Here is a 24984-nt window from a genome sequence, read left to right as displayed (position 1 = left end):
ACCTATGGAGATTTGAATTTGTTTCAAACATACTTTTAAGGCTACCATCATTTACGATCTGAAGCAGTTGATCCTCTTCTAGCACGGACAAAGTCGATTCACCTGGCTTGTTCACAAATGGGTTGTGGATCCATTCCTTCCCAGTTTGGGGGGGTCTTTTATGCTCGAGAAGTAATGCTCAAACTCTTTGGAAAGTCGAGATAGGTGATCGTGCACCAGCTGGGAGAATGAAGGCCAAGGCACAGTTTCTTCCAAAATCCCTGCTAATGTTTGAAACATGTCAAAAATCCCAGTGTTCACTCGTCTTCCCCATAATTCCAGTTTGGTTCTGAATGCAGTCACTTTATCTGGTGACTTGTGCATGCTCTTAGTGCAGACACATTTGATGAAGTGATGGCCTTCAATAATTGCTTCTATCCTTTGTGTTCACATTTGTTTCTTAAAAAAAAAATAAATAAATAAATAAAAATTCCAAAAATTGTCTTTTAATGCAAGGCGCTTGGTCTCTTTGGCGAATCAGTTTTAAAGGTTTCATGGTTTCATTGTATAGCTGGTCGCCACATATTATACAGAGTGGACTTGGAGAATGAGAATCACCTTTTGCAATGAATCTATAATTTAAGTAGGACTCTTGTTATTTTCTTTTAAAAGCAACTCTCTTTTTGTTGGAGTCTTCTGCTGTCTCTTCATTGGGTCTTTCCCCTTTTACAAAGAAGCACTCCAGCGATGTTTGCCTTTTACTCATTTTTGCTAGGGTTTAGCTTGTAGACTTACCAAAAAAAAATTTGCAACTGAGACGTGCAGGAAAGAGGCGCGGTTGGAAGTGGTCACTTTTCAAAATAAAATACTTTGCAAATTAATGTCAATAAAAATAAAACATTTTGTTCTTTCTGTGCTGCCCGGTACTGGTCTGCAGCCCGGTGGTTGGGGACCCCTGCTCTACTGGTTCAACCTTTGTACATTAGCCTGATTGTACAGAAACATAAAAAGTTCTGTACGCGCCTAGTTGTATAATTCCCCAGAATACAGTGTGTCTGTAGAAAACCTTTCATGCTCACTTTCCTCTCTGTGATCCATTCGTTTCTTCTTAATTCTGGCAGAGTGTAATAGAAGATCACAGTGGGTCTTATCAGTGTGACACAGCCAAGCTGTGCTGTTTTCACTTCCCTCAATATCACTCTGGCATCACGGTGATCAGGATTAAATACTGTACTTTTGGGTAGGACATGAGGCTTAATCAGAGCTGAAAAGACTCTAGAGAGGAAGAGTAATCTCTTTTGGTAGTTAGCCTCTCTTTCCTCAACGGTATCCCAGCAGTCCTGTCAATTTTGACTGCTGTGGCACCCTTGCTTTGCAATGGGTGCTTTTCCTCCTTGGAACTGAGCCAAACTCTGAGCTTTCCAGGCAACATACGGTATTGTATATGATTCTTTGACCCAAGTTCAGGCTATATTTACACTACACAATGCTAATTTAACAATGCATTAGATTTAGACAGCACCTTTCATTTGAAAATTATTTCTAAGATTTTTTTTTATAAATCTTTATTCATATTTTTAAAACTCACAATAAGTATAACACAAATACAATCATTTCATACTTTAACATTACTTATTATATCATCAAATTATCTAAGATAAAAAAATCTAAGATTTAATTAAATATGTCAAAACACCTTAGGGAATGAAAATCCAGATGCCAATTTAGGTGTCTGATCTATATCATCATATCCAAAGGGGCAGAAGCAAAACTGGAGCGGAGCCAAATCTTTTACATTTTATCAGACAGGAGCTTAATTGTAAAGCACAGGTATTAGAGCTAAGACTGAGATGAACATTCCCACAAAAGGCAACAAAGACTAATTCTGAGATGCCATATGCCACAGAACATGATTCACAGGCTTAAAGGACTGCAAAGGGATAAGAGCAACTCAAAGCAAAATCCAATAGCTTGGCCAGTGTAATTTCATTTATATCTATTTGTTCTGCTTTCAAGCGGCCGTGCTGTAAGTTTGGTAGCTATCTTATTGCTAAGTTTTAATTGTGTCTGTCACTTCTGTCATCAAGGGGGAAAAATGTTCCTAGCATACTTGTACAGAGGCTAAAATGTTCTATGAATCACATAGTTGTAGAACAGGTTCTAACACGAATTGAGCAGTTTCTGCATGCTACCGAGCTTCCCATGGATATGCAATAATAAAATAGATATAAAAGATAGGCTGTCTCTGATATAGTACCAGAAGCACACACATGCACAGCAGGAATTTAGTGCTCTGTGTCTCAACATACAGGCCCATATTCTATAAATGGCACCTTAGGTTAATTATTTATTTTATTTAAAACATTTTTAATCCGCCTTTAACCAAGACGGCTCACAGTATTATAAACATATTTCAGGATTTCCACAACATAAAGATCCCACACATCAGCAAAAAGCATAAGATTATACCATCTCAACCTATAAATTACATCTCAACCACTCGTTTACTATATTACTTCAATCAAGAAGGACAAATCTAATAACCGGCAAAAAAGATGATATTCAGAAAGTAAAATATTAACTCAAGTGCAGAATATTAGCTTAAAAAAGCTTGTACAAGAACATAAGAACTGCCGCTACTGGGTCAGACCATCATGCCCAGCAGTCTGCTCACGCGGCAGCCCTCTGGTCAAAGACCAGCGCCCTAACTGAGATTAGCTCTATCAGCATATGTCCTTGTTCAGCAGGAACTTGTCTAACTTTGTCTGGATGGTGTTTTCCCCTATGACAGACTCTGGAAGAGCATTCCAGTTTTCTACAACTTTCTGGGTGAAGAAGAACTTCCTTACATTTGTACGGAATCTATCCCCTTTCAACTATAGAGAGTGCCCTCTCGTTCTCCCTACCTTGGAGAAGGTGAACAATCTGTCTTATCTACTAAGTCTATCCCTTTAAGTACCTTGAATGTTTCGATCATGTCCCCTCTCTATCTCCTCTGTTCGAGGGAGAAGAGGCCCAGTTTCTCTAATCTTTCGCTGTACAGCAGCTTCTCCAACCCCTGATCTTAGTCGCTCTTCTCTGGATCCTTTCGAGTAATACCGTGACCTTCTTCATGTACGGCGACTAGTGCTGGACGCAGTACTCCAGGCGAGGATGCACCATGGCCCGGTACAGCGACATGATAACCTTCTCGGATCTGTTTGCGATTCCCTTCTTTATCATTCCTAGCATTCTGTTCACCCTTTTCATCACTGCCGCATATTGCATGGACGGCTTCATCGATTTGTCGATCTGAACTCCTAAGTCCTTTTTCTGGGAGATCTCTCCAAGTACCGCCCCGGACATCCTATATTCGTGCATGAGATTTTTGTTACTGACATGCATCACTTTACACTTGTCTACGTTGAACTTCATCTGCCATGTCGATGCCCATTCCTCGAGTCTGATTATGTCACGTTGCAGATCTTCGCTGTCCCCCTGAGTCTTCACTACACTGAATAGCTTCGTATTGTCCGCATATTTAATCACCTCGCTCGTCCTATCTATGTCCAGATCATTTATAAAAATGTTGAAGAGCACGGGTCCAAGCACCGAGCCCTGCGACACCCCACTAGTGACGCTCTTCCAGTCCAAGTATTGTCCATTTACCCCCACTCTCTTGTTTCCTATGCTCCAGCCAGTTTTTAATCCACATGAGTATTTCACCCTCGATTCCATGGTTCGCGGAACCTTGCCTTCTGAAAGCAGGGCAGGATTAATTTGTCGAGGGCCCCTAGGCACACAAGTACACTGGGCCCCCTGCCCCGCCCCACACCACCATGTGCCCAGGTGGAAACAGGAAGCTGCGTCAGAGGGAAGCTTTGGGCAAGCAGCACCGCTTGCACAATTACAGTTCCTGTTGCCTTTCTTACTCGCGTTGCTTGCTTGTCTTACATTCTGTCGATGGGGGGGGGGGGCATGTTGCCGATCGATGCTGGAGGAGCCCCTCATCGTTTGGAAAAAAACAATGTTGATGACCTCCTTCATCCGGTCCCCTGACCTTTTCGGGCCATAGGCACGTGCCTACTTGGCCTATTGGTTAATTCTGCCCTGTCTGAAAGTCCAGATATACAATGTGGACCGGATTGCCCTTGTCTATCTGCCTGTTCACTCCCTCGAAGAAGTGCAGCAAGTTTGTAAGACAAGATCTGTCTTTTCTGAAACCGTGCTGGCTGGTCCTAATCAGACCGTGTCCGTCAAGGTGATCAATGATGCGGTCCTTTATCAGCGCCTCTACCATCTTTCCTGATAACTAGGTCAGACTTACCAGTCTGTAGTTTCCCGGGTCTCCCCTCGAACCTTTTTTGAAGATCGGCATAACATTTGCCACCTTCCAGTCCTCCGGAATCTTTCCCGTTTTGATTGACAGATTGGCTATTAGTTGAAGCATTTCAGCTATGGCCCCTTTCAGTTCCTTGATGTCCCTCGGATGGATGCCATCCAGTCCCGGGGATTTATCGCTCTTGAGCCTATCAATCTGCCTGCATACCTCTTCTAAACTGACTGTTAACCCTGTCAGTTTCCCGTTTTCACTTCCTGTATATAGCTTGATGGGTTCCGGTATGCTGTGTATATCCTCTTCGGTAAATATAGATGTAAAAAACGTGTTCAGTCTGTCAGTAATTGCTTTGTCCTCCTTTAGTGCTCCCTTTATTCCTTGTTCATACAAAGGTCCCATTGCTTCCTTCGCGGGTCGTTTCCCTTTAATATATCAAAAGAACGACTTGAAGTTTTTCGCCCCCTTGGCTATTTTTTCCTCATAGTCTCTTGTTGCCCCTTTTACCGCTTTATGGCACCTGCATTGATGTTTGTGCTGATTCCAGTTTTCGTCCGCTTTTGATCTTTTCCATTCCTTAAACGAGGATTTTTTTGTCTCTGATCGTTTCCTTAACCTCTACAGTGAGCCACACCAGTTCTTTATTCTTTTTCCTCTTTGATCCCTTGTATTCAGTGTATACAGATTTTGTGCCTCAGCGACCGTATCCTTAAAAAGAGACCAAGCTTGCTCTAGCGTCTTTACAGTGTTTATCCTCTTCTTAATCTTCTTTCCCACCATGCGTCTCATCCCTTCGTAATTCCCTTTTCGGAAGTTTAGCACTGTGGCCTTCATTCTGGACCAATGTTTCGCCCCCGTTTACAGGTTGAAGTGGATCATATTGTGATCGCTGTTTCCCAGCGTCAATTCTACTTCTACTTCTACACCCTAGTGTCCCTCTTGGGTCTTAAGCAAACTTTCTAAATTGCAATAGAAGGTACCAGACAATGCATTCTACATAAATGGTCCAGCTATAGAGAAACATGACTTTTTGATCTGTTAGGCATTAGTAAGCACCTTCGCAGTGTCTAACTTGAGTGCAAAATGCTGTTTAAAAAATAAATAAAATAAAAGCACTTGTATCATGGCTACAGAGGTGCTTTAAAGTGCCTGACACCACCGTAGGCATGGCTAACACCGGAAGTGGTGTTAAGACATTGTAAAGCACCCCCGTGACTGTGATTCACGTGAAAAGTAGGCACCGGTAATGTAGGCCTTGAAAACCCTGGTCTACAGTATCAGTGCCTACCTTTCACAAAGTCTTGATTCTATAAACAGCACCAGTGTGTGATTGACATCCGATTGGCGGCCGTTCTTTAATCAGCCGCCAATACCACCACCGTTTGTAGAATCTGGCCCAGTTAATAGCAGGATCTTTTGGTTTGTGCAGGCAGAGTCTCACTGACTAAAAAAAAAAGAAAAGGACTTTTGTAATAAAATGCAAAATTAAGTGAAAAGCGTATGTGCTGTCAGGGCCAGCGTTAGGTGGGAGCAAACAGGGCAGCTGCCCTGGGCCCCACAGCTACAGGAGGCCCGCAACTGCCTGGTGAGATCAGGTAAGCTTCCTTCCCTTCGACTCATTTGCTGCTCTCTCCTGCCGCTGCCGAAGCTTGTAAACAAATTTAACACATGCCGTGGGGCTCTACTACTGTGTGTGCCATGGCAGCTTCCCTCCTTTTCCTCCTCCATCAATGAAATGGGAAGTTATGTCATAAAAAGGAGGAAGGAGGAAGCGGAGGGAAGCAGTGTTAGAGTCTCGCAGCACGTGTTAAATTTGTTTAGAGGCTGTGGCAGTGGCAGGAGAGAGAGCAGCAAGTGAGTTGAAGGAAGGGAAGCTTACCTCGCCTCTCCAGGCTAATGATGGCCCTTTGTAACTGGGGGGCTCAGGAGGAAGAGAAGATAATTTGACAATACGGTGAGTGAGGGGAAGAAAGATGAGACTGGAGGAGGCTGCATACTGCTGATGGCTCACCGAGCACTCCTTGAGCTTTAGGGCTGGCAGTGGGACATGTTAGCAGCAATCCATTTGCTCCAGAAGCGACAGCTTCCTTCCTCTACCAGTGGAACTACTGGGGCAGAGATGGGGAGGCAGCTGGAACCCTGACCTCAAAGGCACTTGAAAGGGGAGTAGCTGACTCAGGAGAGAGTTAATGAATATGCCTGAGATGAAAATTGGTCTCATGCATATGCATTGAGCTTACTCCAATTACCAGCCCGCTTGGGTGGGGATGCTACATGCCAGGGTCATGATGGGAGAAAGGAAAAAATGTGTGAATGTTTATTTGTGTTATTGATTTTGTATATTTTATTGTTTCTCGCTGAGATTTGTAGATAGGCGGGTTATAAATAATTTTTAAATAAATAAATAAAGAGTGGGACAGGAGTATTGGGAAAGAGACAGTTGATGCTGAATGAAGGGGGGGGAGGAAAGACAAACAGGGTAACGCTGAGGATGAGAGACAAAATGGCATTGTAGATGGGGAAAAATAGATTGTAGGGATGTAAGAGGGAGAGACAGAAGAGATCCTGGATGGCTGTAGTGAAGGGGGAGGGTAGAGAGAGGAGATTCTGGATGAAATGGGGGAACGAGACATGGGATGGAAAAGGGGCAACACTGAATGGAAGTTAGAGAGGGGAAACTGGAGGGAAGGGGGGAGACTGGTTGGAAGGGAGAGAGAGTGTCACACAGCTATCCCCTGCCTAGACCTGCAGGCAGCTTAGCAGTGTTTTACTCTGCCCTGTCGGCCTGGCTTCCTCAGGAAAGAGGAAGGCCTTTCAGGTAAAAAACAGACCTAGGCCCCCGCCTAGTCTGCCCAGGCCATACTGAGATAAATTTACCAAGAATGGGAGATATAGTCCAGGTATTGTGAAATTCTCAATTCTAGGCTTTATTTGGTAAGTGGTCTGAGCACCGTCAGCCACAATAATGAAATTCATAAATCACGCAAAAATAAAAATGGTTCACACAGTTGTCAGAAATGTCCAAAGTTCAAGTATGGCATGCAATATAATTCCCCTGGACTTTCTCTGGTTAAGGACAGTCCTCTTCACCAAACTTTGGAGATGAATCCCCCAGTCCCCAGCTAACCTTGCAGGGTAGAGTGTCCAGCTTTCAGCCCTTGCTATGTTCAGAGCTCTGTGGTTAACAGGGCTTATCAGCAACAGCTGAGCTTTTCTATAGACGTAGCACAGCAGGGTGCTTTAGACAAGGTACTATTGTTGCAGAGGCTTTATCACAGAAACTTTACAGGTTTAAATTTACAGCTTTTCAGCAAACAAAGCATCAGAACAGTCATGGAGAAAACAGAGAGGATTTTTCCTCCTCTGGTAATCAAGATCACCTGACCCCTGCTTGCAGAGAGTATTCAAACACACAGAAACCAAAAAAAACCCCAACTCAGTCCTGATAATTGAAAGGCAGGCTCTGTCCTTTCCTCAGCTTAGGAACTAAACTCCATTATATCCTGGTTCCATCTGGCATCTGAAGGCTAGTCAAAAAACTTCCATTGCCTCTTCTCCTACCCAGTTCAAAGAAGTGGGTCTCTGGTTAGAGAAGTCCTCTGCCATTTCTGCTGTGAGGTTGAGGAGAGAGACTCCTCCCCTCTCCTTCTTGGGCATGCTCCTGCTGGTGCCTTTGCTTTGCTTCTCCTGCCTCTGTCTTTCCTGTCTCCCCCTACAGTGATTCAGGGCTCTGCTTTTGTGTGTGTCATAGTCCCACCCCTCTCTCCTAGGAGGTGGGGGTTGGGCTGAAAATCCCTAGGGAAATAAAGCTGGTTTCTCCTAGGCTGAGTATAGTGTGAATACCCTGCAGGACCAGGTCCCCACTTCTCAGTAAAGTCCTAACAGGCTTTCTGGTATATTTATTCTGGTATGGCACATTCTGCTAAATATCCTTAGGCTCATACCCTTCCTGCTCTATCTCACTGTCTGAGGGGTAGTCAGCCATTTTTATATCATTACTTTTAACCTGGTCAGCTCTCCTGACCAGGGACCGTGTTCTGCTTTTATTAATCACAGGGATAAAGCTGGCCATGTCACAAGAGAGAGAGAAGGAGACGCTGGATGGAATAGGAGGACAGAGTTAGTGAAATTTTGAGATATGAGAAAGAGGACGAGGAAGGTGATTTCCAGGGTGAGGGAAAGAGATGGAGATGTTTTAGGTAGATGTGGTAAAAACAGGGAAATTTAAGGATTGTGTAGTAGTAATGAAATCTAAACAGAGAGGCAGAAAAATAAATGGAAGAAACTGAAAGGAAAAGATCTGTGCTGGAGATAGATGTAATGGAGGAAGTGAAGACAGGAGAAGAGAGAATGACAAATAGACAGGAAACCCTGGCAAGATAGAGTTAAGAGAAGACAGAGAAAGGCAGAAACTGGAGACTGGAATCAACACGATTAGAAAAATTAAATGAGCAGACCAGGATAAAGTAGGGTCATAGCCGTGTTATTCTGCTCTAAAGGTTAATAGATAAAAATACAACATATGTAGACAAAAATGAAATGGAACCCTTAAGAAGCCAGACACTGCACAGAATGCAACACCACAGAAAGAAAAACAGTGACTTATTTCTTCTTGTACTGTGGAAAATAACAAAATAGCAGTGTGCAGCCATTTTCCAGAAACTGGCTTGTGGAATATGATGTACGTGACAAACAGTGAATCTCAGGATACTTCATTAGGGGGATTGGAGGATAGTGGAGGCTGTAATCTTATCTTGGCTTAATGAATGTCCAAGCCTGTTTGCTGCAGTAGAATTTGGTGTACATGACAAACAGTGAATCTCAGGATACTTCGTTAGGTGGGTAGAGGCTAGTGGAGGCTGGAATCTTATCTTGGCTTAATGAATGTCCAAGCCAGATTGCTGCAGAAACACAGGGGAAGGCATGATATGTAGTCACGTAGCAAAACGTTATAAAAGAGAGAGCAAGCGCGGAACTTCCCTCGGAATCCATCGGCTGCCTGAAAAGGGGGATTTCCCAGCTTTGAGGGGCGTTGTTGCTACGATCATGGTGAAGTTCTAAATCATTTGTGTTTTGTATATTACTGCTATGCAATTTATGTAATGATTAAATTAATAAAATAAGCATTACCTTGTGTATCTCTTTGTATGCCGTGAAGTGCTGACTACCTAATGAACTTGGCATTACAAGCAGGTATAAATTTTAAAAACATATTACAAATCATATATTATAAATTATATATAAATTAAAAATGGAAAATAAGGTGATAGCTTTCAATTGGAATGTTACTACATTTTTCAGAGACACAGTAGAAGGATCCTTCCCTACTGTGTTCAATGACCCTATTGTACCTTTACTGTTGAAATAGGTGTTTCCTCTCCCTAGCATAAACTAAAGTTGTATTATATATGGTAGTAATGGTGGGAAGATCACGAGGGGGAGAGGAGGGAGTCCCCTTCTGGGAAGTGGAGCTGGAATACTGGCGAAGCACTGTGCACCTTCATTGTGTTAGGATGGCTGTTCTGAAAGGCTTTCCACATCAAATTGACAAATTCAGGGGGAAAAGCCATACCAGGCAGTATGGAGTCACCAGCAGATAACTCTAATTTGTGTCTCTGGCTCTGCAGCCTCCATGCTCTTCCACATGGAATGGCTGCTGTTTCCAGGTCCAGAAAAGAAAGAGGTCCAGACCACTTGGCTAGCCACCCATTTCTCAAGACTAAAAGCGCAAAGGAGAGGCTAAGCTGGATGCTCACGCTCCTCCACACATGGCACAAGGATGCTCCTCCAGATCATATGAATCAAGGGTAAAAGAGTCCAAGGACTCCATTCACACCAGTTTTCAGGCACAAAGAGATTTGAAACTGCAGGAGACTTTAAAAAAATCGTTAAAATTCAAGATGGCCACTGAAAGGATTTTGCCACCAAAAAATTGTAAAACAAAAAACGGTGAATTTAGAATTTTAGAAGTGAAGGAGCCTAGGGGAACAAGCTCAAACCACAAAAAAAGTGATTTTTGAGATAAACCCCCCTCCCCCGATTCACCTCATAGGCTGTAACAGCTGACCTATGCTGCAGCCTACCTCAGCCCTCAACAGTAGCTGGAGAGGGAGAATAAATCATTACCTCATAAAGAAAGTCTTCTCTAACGCTGAAATGGTGTTGGACTGAACCCCATCCCCACGGACCAACGGTTGCTTAAAACCAGAAGGGAGAAACAAAAATGCAACTGACACCCTGCAAGACACCACTGAGCCTCCTACAGATGTGCAACAGCCTGCGTTCAAACTACTGCCAAGCAGCAGGTGAGCAGTGCTTACCGGGGACAGCCCCAAGCTCCAAAAACACTTCTGCAATCTGGAAAACAGGTACCACAAGGAATTGGCCTATCAGCTGCAGACCTCAGGCTGTTTTTTCTCCACACAGGCAGTTCCATATCCTGGAATTTGGAAGCTCTAAACAATCCCAACCCCCAACCCCCCAGAAGAAAAGACAAAAAAAAAAAAAAGAACTAAAATAAAGAAAAAAGGCAAGGCAAAACAGAAACACTCCAGGCTCAAGTACAGAAGGGAAAAACTGTAGGTGGCAGTAGAGTTCTTAGTGAAGTAGGAGGGATTCAGAAAAAATCTAGAAGAATGACACACCTATTGTACTAGAAATTCAATTCCTGGATGCCAAATGCCAGTGTCGTCTTCTGGTTTTCCTCCCCCCCAAAACACACACGTTTTCCATCTCCTGCCCCACTAATGCCAAAATTTGCAATGTGCTTGTGAAAATGAAAGGTTTGCTGGGTCATTTCAGAATAGAAACAAAAATAACCAGCATTATTTCTATGCTGCCCTTAGACATCTCCAAGGGTCTATACTGTAGTGAATAACCACAAAATCTGGGCTAGTTTGATTATAGACACACTAGCATTTTCCTTCAAGGAGTCATTTAGCTAGAAGGAAACCTAGCACACCAGTAGGTTTTATGAAAGAAAACTGAACAATGGCAACTACGAATGATTTTTAAAGGCTCTTTGCTGAAATAATTTGACACTGTATGTTTCTGTCTTTTTATTGTGAGCAGACGAGCATGAAAGGTCTAGTCGGCATTAGAAAATAAATAAGGCCATCTCATACAAAGGGAACACTTTTGAAAGGTTTATGTTGCACTGCAATTTTAATAAAAGCTGACTTGATTTCATTATATCTCCTATGTGCTTACTGTAATAGTATAAGCCTGAAAAGGTCTGCATGGTTTTATACATTAAGGAGTAATTCTCTAAGGAGCCACCTAGTTCTAGGCAACAAGGTATGTAAATGGTGATAATGACTTCATATGGAATAGCAATCTGCAATAAAAAAAAGTATGCACCTTGATTTGATGGTGCATACTTTGCTAGTGGCATGCACATGGCACAAAGAGTGTGGACAGAGTGTACAAGTACGTATGTGCATTATAGAAAGCAATACTTTATACCAGGGGTGCCCACACTTTTTGGGCTTGCGAGCTACTTTTAAAATGACCAAGTCAAAATGATCTACCAACAATAAAATTTTTTAAAAACACAAAACACACTGTACGCATAGAAAATGTTAATCATCATTCCTATTCCAGGGTTTTTCAAAGAGGTCAAAGCAGATGACTCTATGCACTGTCACCTCACTAACAACCATACAAAAACAGACAAATACCCCCCTCCCTTTTTACTAAACCACGATAGCAGTTTTTAGCGCAGGGAGCTGCGCTGAATGCCCAGCGCTGCTCTCGAGGCTCATAGGCTCCCTGTGCTAAAAACCTCTATCGCGGTTTAGTAAAAGGGGACCACAGTGTAAAATATAGACAGCAGATATAAATTCAGATACATTTTGATCACTAAATTTAAAATAAAATCATTTTTCCTACCTTGGCTGGTAATTTCATAAGTCTCTGGTTGCACTTTCTTCTTTTGACTGTGCATCCAATCTTTATTCCCTTCTTTTAGCCTGTATGCTTCCTCTCCTCCTGACCTCATTCCCCCCCTAACGTTTTCTTCCTCTCTCCCTGCCCTCTCTTTCTTTCTCTCTTCATGCCCCCTTTCTTTTTTTCTGTTTCTCTTCTTTCCTTCTGTCTCCCTGCCTGCCATCTTTCTCCCTCCCTGCCCTCCCCCAAGCCACTGCCACTGCCACTGCCATCGGATTACAGGCCCCCAAAGCCAGGAAGTTCCGTTGGCCAGAACTTCCTCTCCGATGGCAGAATTGACGTCGGAGAGAGGAAGGCTGATCGGCCTAAGATCGACCTATTGGGAAAAATGCTGCCGGGTCCTGCCTTTGAGGAAACATAAAGTAGGCAGGACCTGGCAGCAAGAAGAGCAAATCGCAAGCTTCATTGACCTGTCTCCCGCTTTAGCCTGCGAACGGGGCTCTAACATATGCGTGCCGGCTTCCCTTCTCTCCCCCCCCCCCCCCGACATAACTTCCGGTTTCAGAGGGAAGAGAAGGGAAGCCAGTACAAGCACACGTTAGCCCCCGGAGCATAAGTTCTCCAAGCCGGTTTTTTTTTAATGTTGAGCAACAATGTCAGCCAAATAGACAGACTTTTTCTTGGACTTGAAATTTCGGGTATTGAGTTGACTGGATCACTAAGAGCTCTTGTAGATTTTCAGAAATTTAAGAAACTTCTGAAAAACTACATCATTTGTAGAAGCATTTAAAAAAAATATATTCCTGGATTATGAACGTTTCTGTATTGATACGCTGTCGAGTGTTATAAAATATGGCTGATATGAAGAACCTGTTATTTGTATAATGTGTGTTGTATGTTTCTTATTTTATATGATTGTTTTTTTGTAAAACCGCCTAGTTGTATGCGGTTAAGAAATTTTTTAGATAAATAAATAAATAAATAGATCTGGGAGTCATCAGCATATAGGTGATACTGGAAGCCATGGGAAGAAATCAAGGCACCAAGGGAAGAGGTATAGAGAGAGAAGAAAAGAGGTCCTATGTGGTCTGGTTTGTGGGTGGAGTTGGCACATATGCATTTGTCTGGATGTCCAGCACTGTTAAGTGGCCTGTTAAGTGGCCACATTGGACTGCATAAAACTCAATCCAATCTTGATATGGTATCTCTAGACAGTCAAGTGCTGAATATCACAGCCACATAAACCCAGGTATTCAGTGTTGGTTACCAGACATGGGCTTGGTTTTGAGTATCTGGAAATAATAGCAGCAGCAGTTATAAAAGCACTCATTGCTGTCAGCCGAATATTAACCTTAGAATTATAGAAAGCAAGAAATGATCTCATGCAACTCTTTGGAGCCCTTTTTACTAAAGTTTGGCATATGTTAACAGCCCATACATTATATTTATAGTTCGCTCATGGTGAGTCATGTGTTAAGGCCATTTTCGGTAGGGGACAGACCTGGGCAGGACATGGGTGGAGAATGGGTGCGGCAAGTCTATTGTATTCAGGGATTGTCTATTGTATGTTAAAATGTATAGCACTGGGTACGCCTTTCAGCGCTACAAAAATAATAAATAATACTAAAGTGTTTGGCACTGAATGTGCTGCACTTATACCCATGCTAACTAATAGGCAATTAGCACTTAACCACTTGGGGCCTCATAAATAGGAGGTGCTAAGTGGTTCCATACCAACTGTGAGCTGAGTACCACATGCCAATGGGCATTTGAACAAAATTGGAGCAGTGATTTTCTACTTTTTTCGTTCTGTCTGAAAAATACGGAACTTAGCTGGAATTCTCTGCACCAGTCGCTTCCCACTTCTTGGGAGTCTCAGTTAAGGGAGTCCCTGCTAGAGCTGCAGGCTATCAACCCAGGGCTAGAAGCACTAAAGTCTCTGATCGTCTAACGATGGTTGCTAAAGAGGTTTGACTGGTTTAGCGAATTATCGTATTTGCCGACCCAATGCACAAAACAGCTTACTGCGTGTGTTTCCCTGTGATCGGTCATTCTCCATTCCGGGCACGCAAATAGGTCATTAATATTAAAATGCCATGCAAACTAGCCAAACGATCAATGCTCTAACATTGCTTCGCCATACACAAAAAATAGTGATCACTTCAACCAACCCAAAAAAACAAGAAGTCTAGACTTGTCGGTAGCAGACAGGTCTGCCTGTTTTTCATTTTTTTTTATGACACAGATGTGCCTGTGTTACACAAGCACAATATCTGCTCCATTTAGAAAAAAAATTGTGCTGAGCCATCCCCCCCCCGATGATGAGCTACTGCCTAGAGAGCTGCACGGGAACGGGGATGACGGGAATCCCGCGGGACCCGCGGGGATCCCGCGGGTTCCCCCTTTGAGTCACGGGGATCCCTTGGGGACGCCCCCTAGGGTCGCGGGGATCCCGTGGGGACGCCCCCTAGGGTCGCGGGGTTCCTGCGGGGTTGGATCGCAGTGCACTCGAGCCGCGAGGGTAGTCTCCTTCTCCTTACCTGCCCTGTCCCAGCACACAGCCGAACGGAAATCTTCCCGATGTCAGCGCTGACGTCGAAGGGAGGGCTTAAGCAAAGCCCTCCCTTCCTCCGACGTCAGCGCTGACATCAGGAAGACTTCCGGTCGGCTGTGTGCGGCAGGGCAGGTAGGGAGAAGGCAATGGCGTACGAAAGAGGGGGGAGGGGGCGGTCCGCCCCGAAGAATGTGCACAGCCGGTCAGGTCCCCCGATCGACCGACAACAAGCCCGGCCGACAAATCTCCCTGCCCTGTAGCCGCGAATCTAAATTACCTCTTACAGCAGCTTCACTACTCCAGCTGCTGTAAGAAGGTAATTTAGATTCATGGCTACAGGACAGGGAGATTTGTCCGACCGGGCCTGTTCTGTTGTAGGTCCGGTGCAAAAGCGCCACAAAGGTGGAGGCAGGGAGGGAGGAAAGGTGGAGTGGAGAAGAAAAGACGCTTAAGGGGGGAGAAGGCCGCTGAAAGCACTGGGGAAGACAAAGGGGTGGAAAAGAACGCTGAAAGGACATGGGGTAAACGGGAGGAAGGGGGGGGGGGGAAGGACCCTGAAAGCACTGGGGAAGACAAAGGGGTGGAGAATGCCACTGAAAGGACATGGGGAAAACAGGGGTGGAGAAGGCCGCTGAAAGGACATGGGGAAGACAGAGGGGGGAGAAGGCCGCTGAAAGGACATGGGGAAGACAGAGGGGGGAGAAGGCCGCTGAAAGGACATGAGGAAGGCAGAGGGGGGAGAAGGACACTGAAAGGACATGGGGAAGAGGGAATGGGAAGAAGACGCTGGCAGGGAAGAAGACAGAGGTGCCAGACTATGGGGGGAGCGGAGGGAAAAAGATGGGTGCCAGACCAATTTGGGAGGGGGGAGAAAGGGAGAGGCACAGTAACAGAGCAAATGGAAGACACAGAGAGAAGAGAGGCAGTGGATGGAAGGAATTGAATGAGAACATGAAGAAAGCAGAAACCAGGCAATAAAGGTAGGAAAAAAATTCTTTTTTTTTTTTTTTTTTTTGCTTAAGGATAAAGTAGTATATTAGTTGTGTTGATAAAAATTTATAAACATTAGAGGTTCTGGTAGAAACCCGTTTACAAAGTATGTATTCTTCCCAATTAATATTTCCAAATTAATAAAGTCTTTTTGCTTATTTTTAAATGGGTTTCTACCAGAGCCTTTAATTCAGTAGCATAATTAAATGAAATAACTATTTCTGTAGTTTATAGGGACAGGCGGGGACGTAGGGGATTCCTTGCAGGGACGGGCGGGGACGGAGGGGATTCCTCGCGGGGACGGATGGGGACGGAGGGATTCCTCGCGGGGACGGGTGGGGACGGGTGGGAGTCTTCACGGGGACGGGTGGGAACGGGTGGGACTTTGGCGGGGACGGGTGGGGACGGGTGGGATTTCTGTCCCCGCGCAACTCTCTACTACTGCCTCCCCCAACATCAACAGCAGGTCCCTGATACCATGCACCCCCCCTCCCCCCATATGATGGTGATTGTATCCAAGACAGCAACACACACACAGAGACAGGAGAAATGGCCTCTTCCTCAGCAACCTGGTTGTACATCCAAGCCACCTGGACCCCCCTGACTCCTCCCCTGGACCTCCCCCACGCTCCCTCTGACACCCCCCACCCTACACAAAGATCCTCCCTTCCCATCTCCCCACCAACAAGATTCCAAAAGATAGCCCTGGTGGGCTGGAGGGGGTCAGCTCAGAACCCCCCAACTCAAGCACTTCCTCAGCCCCTCCTTTGTACCTCATTGTAGAAGCTGGCAAGAGGGATGCCCACCCCTCTTGTCAGCAGGCCCGACTCTTCAAAATGATGGGCCTAGATACCTTAAGCCCCTCCTATGGGAGGGACCTTAGGTACCCAATCTGAGTCTTAGGTGGGGAGGGGCCTAAGACTCCAATTAGCCTAGCTTCAGCCTATTTCCTGTCTGGGAAGCAGCCTCCAGTGCTCTTGCGTCCAGGCATCTGGCTGCAGCTTAGGCAGACAACAAGAAACAAAAAGAAGATTCAATATTCCACAGCAATGCTGCCCGATTTAGGAAAAAAAATTTTGATTTGATTCAGCCTATTGAATCAATTTTACTGCCCAACTGGGTGTTTTTTTCAAACATCCTGGTGGGTTTATTTTATAGCCTCTTCACCCCTTTTATAGCCTCTTCACCCCCTTTGCCTTCTCCTAACTACATGGTGCTGTGGTATAAACAACATAAACAAAAAAGACTTTTCCTCTCGCTGTTAAATCCTAGCTCACATTTGTGGTCTAACACCAGCTCTGGCAGGATACACATTTCAAATCTGACATATTGTAATCACAAAACAGAAAATAAAAATTTTTCTACCTTTTGTTGTCTGGTCATTATTCAAATCTTGTTGGTTCCCGGCTCTGGTTGTCTTCTGATAACTTGCTTGCCAGGGTCTCCTTCTTTCTTCTTTCTCCGTGCTAACCATCCATCTTCTATCTCTGTCCTCCTCTTCCGTTTCCCTTCCCTCCCCCGGAGGCCTGACATCTTTCCTTTTTTTCATCTCCATTCACAGATCCACCTTTTCTCAACTACCCTTTCATCCAGCATCTATCCCTCCTTCCCCACCACCCCAGGGTCCACCATATCTCCCTTTCTTTTCCCAACTACCCTCCTATCCAGTATCTCTATCCCCTCTCCACACCATCCACTTCTCTCCCTTTCTTTTCCTTCCCTCCCTAAATCACATTGTCCATCATCTCTCTCCCTCTCCTCTGTTTTTAAACCCATTATTTCTCCCCCCCCCCCCAATGTCCGGCATATGCATGTCTCTTTGAACCGCCCTTCCCTCCCTCCCTCCCTCCGTGTACTTCTACACCAGGGCCCTCCTCCCCTGAAGTTCTGTCCCCCCTGAAGGCCTGCATCCCACCCCTGAAGGCTGCACCTCCCCCTGACAGCCTGCACCCCACCCCTGAAGCCCTGCACCCCACCCCTGAAGGCCTGCCTGTCCCCCCTGAAGGCCTGTACCCCCCCAAAGGACTGCACACCTCCCCTCAGAAAACCTGCATGTTTCCCCTGGCCTCCCGCACACCATTTACCTACTAGCAGCAGCCTGCAGAAGATTGCTGGAGACAGCGATCTCTGCAAGCTGCTATAGATCTTCGGAGCTGTTTCCTCTGCCATGATCTGCCTCTGATGTCAGATTAGGGGTGGGACCGCGGCAAAGGAAACAGCTCCGAAAACCTATAGCAGCTTGCAGAAATCGCTAGCCCCAGCAATCTTCTCTGCAGGCTGCTGCTGGTAGGTAAATGGTGTGCGGGAGGCCAGGGGGGGAGCCGGACACCAGCACTTCCCGACTGACCCTCCTCCCTTCACCCTCTAAAGCAGGAGCGGCAGCGGCCGGCCAGCAAGAGGCAGCGCTGCTGCTCCTGCTTTAGAGGGCGAGGGGGGAATGTCAGTTACCGAATCGGGAAGCTGATTTTTTTTTGTTTTAAATCGATTCGAATCGATTCACCTGAAGTGAATCAGTGAACTGATTTGAATTGTGAATCGGGCAGCACTATTCCACAGTGAGAACAGGCCAACAATAAAAACAAAAGACTGTGGATAGAGATGTTCTGAAAGATGATTTTTTATTTGCTCTTCACAATAAAAACATGAAAATGCAAATATAAGTCTATAGTACAACCAGACCCAAAGAATCAGCCCTCAGTGTCGGCAAACATTTGCTTGATGGCTACCTAGTTGCCCCTTAATTCCTTTGTCAAGCATTACCAAGTGGATGTGGCGGTGCGCTCAGACGGCAGGTTTGGGTCATCAGTGTTGCCGGTGACAGCTTCTCTTTCCCTTTTTTAATGAGGTTTGCTTTTAAACATCCCACTGGTTTGGGATATAGGCAGCCTCTGGGTTAAGAACAAGTTCCGTTCTTAAGTTGAATTTGTATGTAACTCGGATCATGTGACAATCTGAGTGTATTTATGCTCTCCTGAACAATACACAGTCTATAAAAACATTAAAGAACATTAAACATTAAAGAAACAGTCCTCAAAATAAAGTGCTGTCATTTAAATAGAAAGAAAAGATAGGAGGTTTATACTTACTTTCATTCTTCACAATATAATCTTACTAATACATTATGGTAACCACAAAATTAAACTACACAAAGCAAACTCTTTTCCCCCTCCCAGGATGCATCTCTCCCACCACATGTACTACTACATCCAACATTTCTCCCTCTCTCATCATCCAGACCATGTGTAGCATCTTTCACCAGCCCCATACCTATCATTTCTCCTTGTATTATCTCTCTCCAACACCATGCCACATCTCTCTTTCTATTGCCTCCACCACCATATCCAACATTCCTCCTCCCCTCCTACCATACTGCCCGCAGCTAACCTGGAAGTCTTCCCTCTGAGAAGTTTTCCCTCCCAAAGTCTGATTCTAGTATTCTTCCCACCTTCTCCAACTCCTTGAGGCCCTTCTTGCATCCCTTTCCATCCATCCCACTATTCTCTCCACCACCACATCCAGCATATCTCCCTTTCATCTCTCTCTTCCCCATGCATCTGTACCTCACTCCTCTCCCACCATCATGTCCAATATTTCTCTCTCCCTCCCTATGCCCAACAATGCTCCTCTTTCTTCATTTCCACATGAGCACCATCTCTTTTCCTCTCACTCAGACACCCATGCCCAACAATTCTCCCTTTCTATTTCCTCCCCCACCTCAGCATCTCTTTCCCTCATTCCCTCCATTCTTCCATCCTATGTTCCAAGTTCATGCCCCCTCCTTCCTTCCATCCACCCTTTGACTGGTTTGTGCGCCCTTCCTTCATTCTGTGTCCCAATGCGCCTCCTCTCTCTCATGTCCCAAAGTGTCCCTCTCCGTCCCTCCCTACCTCCCTCTATTCTATGTACCAAGTTTGTGCCTCCCTCCCGCAGGTGTTTACCTATTCTGGTTAGCTCCCTCCTCCCAGCCTCACTTTTCTTCACAAAGCCATGGCTGTGGTCCTACACGTGGCCAACGGCTGACCCAGAAGCCTTCCCTCTGATGACAAAGGCTGATGCAGGAGACAGATTTGCATGCCTGTCGCCTCTATTATACACAAATCTGTCTCATGCCCTACATTTACTGCACTACATGTTAACAGCCAATTTTTGAGAGCCATTTATAGATTTTTTTCTCTAGGTGTGATAACTGTTGGGGTATGCCCAGCATTCTCCTTGCCCTTACTACATCAACATGTTCTACCAAGCATTAATGATGTTGGTATGCAATTTTATTTCACAATTGAGAAAAATGTGTGTGATGGCTCGACACATACATGTTTAGGCCAAGGTGCCTACAATATATGCAACACACATAAAATATCATATTAGTATGGCATAAAACATATAAAGTACATAAAAAATGCTAGGAATGATTAAGAAGGGGATCACAAACAGATCTGAAAAAGTTATCATGCCGTTATACCGGACCATGGTACGACCCCACCTGGAACACTTTGTCCAACACTGGTCGCCATACATGAAAAAGGACATAGTACTATTCGAAAGGGTCCAGAGAAGAGCGACAAAAATGGTTAAGGGACTGGGGGAGTTGCCGTACGAGAGGCTAGAGAAACTGGGCCTCTTCTCCCTTGAAAAGAGAAGACTGAGAGGGGACATAATCGAAACATTCAAGATATTAAAGGGAATTGACTTAGTAGAGAAAGAGAGATTGTTCACCCTCTCCAAGGTGAAGAGAACGAGAGGGCCCTCACTAAAGTTAGAAGGGAAAGGATTCCGTACGGAAGTTCTTCTTCACCCAGAGAGTGGTAGAAATCTGGAATGCTCTTCCGAAGGCTGTTATAGGGGAAAGCACCCTTCACGGATTCAAGACAAAGTTGGATAAGTTCCTACTGGAACAGAACATACATAAGTAAGGCTAGACCAAATAGGGCACTGGTCTTTGATCTAAGGGCCACCGCATGAGTGGACTGCTAGGCACGATGGACTACTGATCTGACCCAGCAGCGGCAAATCTTATGTTCTTATGTATGTCATCTAGTATTGGACAGTATCAAAACATATATATGAAATCGATATACACATTAGGTTTTCAAAACAATAGATACCATATACACTGAGGTAATTAATCTTTTTACTTAATTTAAACAAGAGATGGGCTTAAAGAGAGAGGTTGATAATTTTCATGTGGGGCATCCCTTCCCTGTTAGACAAAAGCGAGTCCAGTACCAGAACCCTAGGGAATTGCCTAAATTGTGGTCCCCCACCTCACCCCAGAATGATCCTGTTCATCCAACCAGCTTTATGTAAAGTCAGTCATCAGTAGTTATCAAATCATAAAACATGAAATGCAGTGCTTACAATTTATATAAATTCCTACAAGGTTAAACCTTGGAACCTGCCAACATTCAAGACTGTACAGATCAGATTATAACATTTTGTTGTGCCTTCACTTCTTCTTGCAAGGATTTGAATGCACTTAGCTTTTTTAATTTTTTTTTTACTACCAACTACAAATTAGTGTGAATTTCAGCACGCATTCATGAGCATACCTTTACAACAATTTTTGTCTCCTGAAGTGTAAATTAGAAATAATTTGTTGTTGCCTGCAGTTGAAGAGTAGCATCTGATGACACCAGGCTAATACCTTGTCACAGAAGTTGACAGGAGATTATTCAGTGGATTAGAGCAGAACCATTAGCTGTGCAGGGTATGAAATGGCAAAAGGCGAGAAGCAGATGACAGGGATTTCAGCAAAAAAAATGCATTACCACAGCTGTAGAAAATGTTCAGTCTCTACCATCATTATTTCTCAATCTGCACTTAAAAGATAACTCCCATTCCCTGGGTCACACAAATAGGTCATCTTAATCTCTATTTGCTAACCCTATTAGAAGCAAATCAGCTTCCTATTTTGCACCTCCTTTCTTTTTGGTTCTAAGAAAGGAACCATGTTAATTCTATGGATACTGAAGCACCGTGTGACTCCAGCCACTAATTAATGGCAAGACAGGAAAACATCTATACTGCAAGGGCACCGATGTCTGTGAGTCAACCCACATAAGGGGGGGGTTATTTTATAAACTCTTTTGGCACATACTTGATTAATTCTATTATTTAACAGGACATATGAATGGTCTTACAGGCAAGTGGGCTAGCCCATTTTTCAAACCTGAGATGGTTGTCCATGTAGCCATAAGAACATAAAAATAGCCTTACTGGATCAGACCAATGGTCTATCTAGCCCAGTATCCCATCTTCACAGAGGCCAATCTAGGTTACACGTATGCTTTTCTTGACAAATGTCAATCAACACTGGCTATTTCATTATATCTTTCTGTAGCATTCTCTTTCCTATATTAAATTGTAGTTCTTCCCTGATTTCCCCTTGAAGTGCACGACTGTCTATCCCTACATTATCATTTGAAAATTATTTATTGCATATCGCTTTGTAATCTTTGAAAAACGCGATTTTATCAAATATGAAATAAACTTGAAACTTAATGACCTACTGCTTAACACTATTTGTGAGGATCCTTTCTTAACAGGTGCCACATATCAGGTCTCTTTGAACCAGAATTTTTCTAAAACAAAACCTCTCCTTTGTGGAGTCCCCCTCCCCCCCCCCCCCCCAAGGATCTATTTTATCCCCTTTACATGTCAACATCTTTATCAGTCTGCTTGCATCCATTCTTCAGAACTGTAACATATCTTTCCACATATACGCTGATGATATTCTTTTGCTTCATCATATTGATGCTTTTTTTTTTCCAGATATCTCTCAGTTGCAAAAATATTTGATAATGTAGCTTACTGGTTATTCTAACATCAATTATTATTAAACCATGACAAAACAGTAGCCTGCTGGTTTGTCGGACATCTTCCATTTTCGACAGATCTCATTACTCTCCTAGAACTTCTATTATTCTTGTTACTCATTTCTGTTATCTGGGAGTTATATTGGACTCTAAGCCAACTTCTAGCTCACATGGTTCAGCTTTTTGTAAAACTGGATTTTTCATACTAAAAAAGCTTTGTACCATTTCTCCGTTGTTGTTGTTTTTTAAATAAAACTTCTTTTCACTCATTACTCCTAGCACTTCTGACAAATGTGGATCGATTATTGTAACACCATACTTCTCAATGCAAGCAACTCCACTATCCAAAGATTGCAAACATTACAAAACAGAGATATTCATCTTCTGACTATGTTCAAATGCTCATGTCACACTTCTACTAAAACTGAAACATTGGCTTCCAGTAGCCTATCAAATTCACAATAAAGTACTTCAAACAGGATTCTCCGGATTACTTGTCATCCCTCACTATACCTTATTCCCCTGCCTGAATTCTTAGGTCTTTAAATGACTATAGGATGGTCCTGCCCAGTTCACGATCAGCACAATTAGAATCAACATGTACAGTACTTGCATTTTCTTTTTTGCAGCCCCCTTCCTTTGGAATAAACTACCATTAAATTTATGTGTGGAGGGATCAATCAAAACATTCAAGGGCCTATTGAAAACTTAGCTTTTTGAGCAGGCCTTCCCTCCTTCTCCATGACTCGACTTTGTGGAAATGGTATCTGGCATTCACCTGTCACCCTGTGGGTACGTCTCTATTCTTTTGTTATGAATGAATTCTCTTTTCTATCTACACATTGAGTACATTCCTTTTTTATGCTTTTAGTTTCATAAACCGCATAGTTTGCATCAATTTTGTAGCATAATCAGGCTAGGCTGATGCTACAGGGTAGCTCATTTCTGCTCTACATCTATTGAGGACATCTGCAAGGTGGCCACTTGGTGCTCTATCCACATCTTTACTTTTCACTACTGTTGGGAACAAAACTCCAGAAGAGATGGTCTGTTTGGACAAGTAGTTCTGCAGAATCTTTTTACTTCCCGAGTGTCAACTTTTACTCCAACCCTCTTGGATTTCACCAGGCACATGTGTATATATCCATTATTCTTCTCCAGAGTCATGTTCTTGGCAAATTGGGAATTCCACATGTAAGAGTATTATGCTTGCTTGTCCTTGGAGAAAGCAAAGATATTTACTTGTAGCAGGTGTTCTCTAAGGACAGCAGACTAATGTATATTCTAACAGCCCACACACCTCCCCTAGTTGGCTTCTTAGCTTTGTTACTGATTTGATAGTCCCGTGAGCCAACAACAGGCGGGAAGGCACCAGCATGCTTGTAGTATGGGTACTGCTTAACGATTTAAAGTGACAGTACATTTGGTAGTGTCCATACCAAGTTCCTTAGATGAAGTCACCCACATGCAAGAATATATGTCTGCTGTCCTTGGAGAACACATGCTACAGGTAAGTATTTTTGTTTTATTTGTACAAATAGCTGCACAGCATTGAGAGAGCCTGCTTTGCTAAAACCAAGAAAAATAATTTTTTTACCGTCAGAAATGGAACAAGGCACTTCAGCATCTGGGACAAACATATGAAATACATTCTCAAACACTAGAAAATGGCTGCTGTGAGCTCCCATCGTAGTCTCAAGAGACCACGGGAGCTCAGGGCAGTCATTTCCCTCTGAGTGATCTGCACGGGGCAGGAGGAAGATTGTTCCTGCCCCGAAAGCCCGCTAGACTACCAGGTAAGATTCCGGGGAGTCTCAGAGGGCTTAAGGTAAGGTCCGGGATTCCGGGGGAAGGCAGGGGTGGGTCAGAACCGGCCTGAATATTATTTACGGTTTTTAATATTCGCGGGCCGACTCTGCCCCTAACCCCCGCGTATCAACAAAGGATCCAAGAGGAAAAAGAACAAAGAACCAGCATGGCTCACTGTAGAGGTGAAGGAAGCGATCAGAGACAAGAAAACTTAGTTTAAGGAATGGAAAAGGTCAAAAACAGATGAAAACTGGAATAAGCGCAAACAACATCAGGTGCCATAAGGTGGTAAAAGGGGCCAAAAGAGACTACGAGGAAAAAATAGCCAAGGAGGTGAAAAACTTCAAGCTGTTCTTTTGATATATTAAGGGGAAACGACCCGCAAGGGAAGCGGTGGTGCCGTTGGATGACCGTGGAATAAAGGGAGTGCTAAAGGAGGACAAAGAAATCGCCGACAAACTGAACACTGCCCCGAAAGCCCGCTAGACCACCAGGCAAGGTTCCGGGGAGTCTCAGATGTCTTAAAAATAGCCTAAAACATTAAAATCGATTTTAAAAAATTACAAATAACCAAATCCATGGATACTGAAACCATGGATTCGGTGGGAGAAGTGTAATAGATTTAATGCAGTCAA

Source organism: Geotrypetes seraphini, chromosome 1 (genome assembly GCF_902459505.1).
Source record: "Geotrypetes seraphini chromosome 1, aGeoSer1.1, whole genome shotgun sequence".
NCBI lineage: Eukaryota > Metazoa > Chordata > Amphibia > Gymnophiona > Dermophiidae > Geotrypetes > Geotrypetes seraphini.
This window is presented reverse-complemented; position numbering follows the sequence as displayed.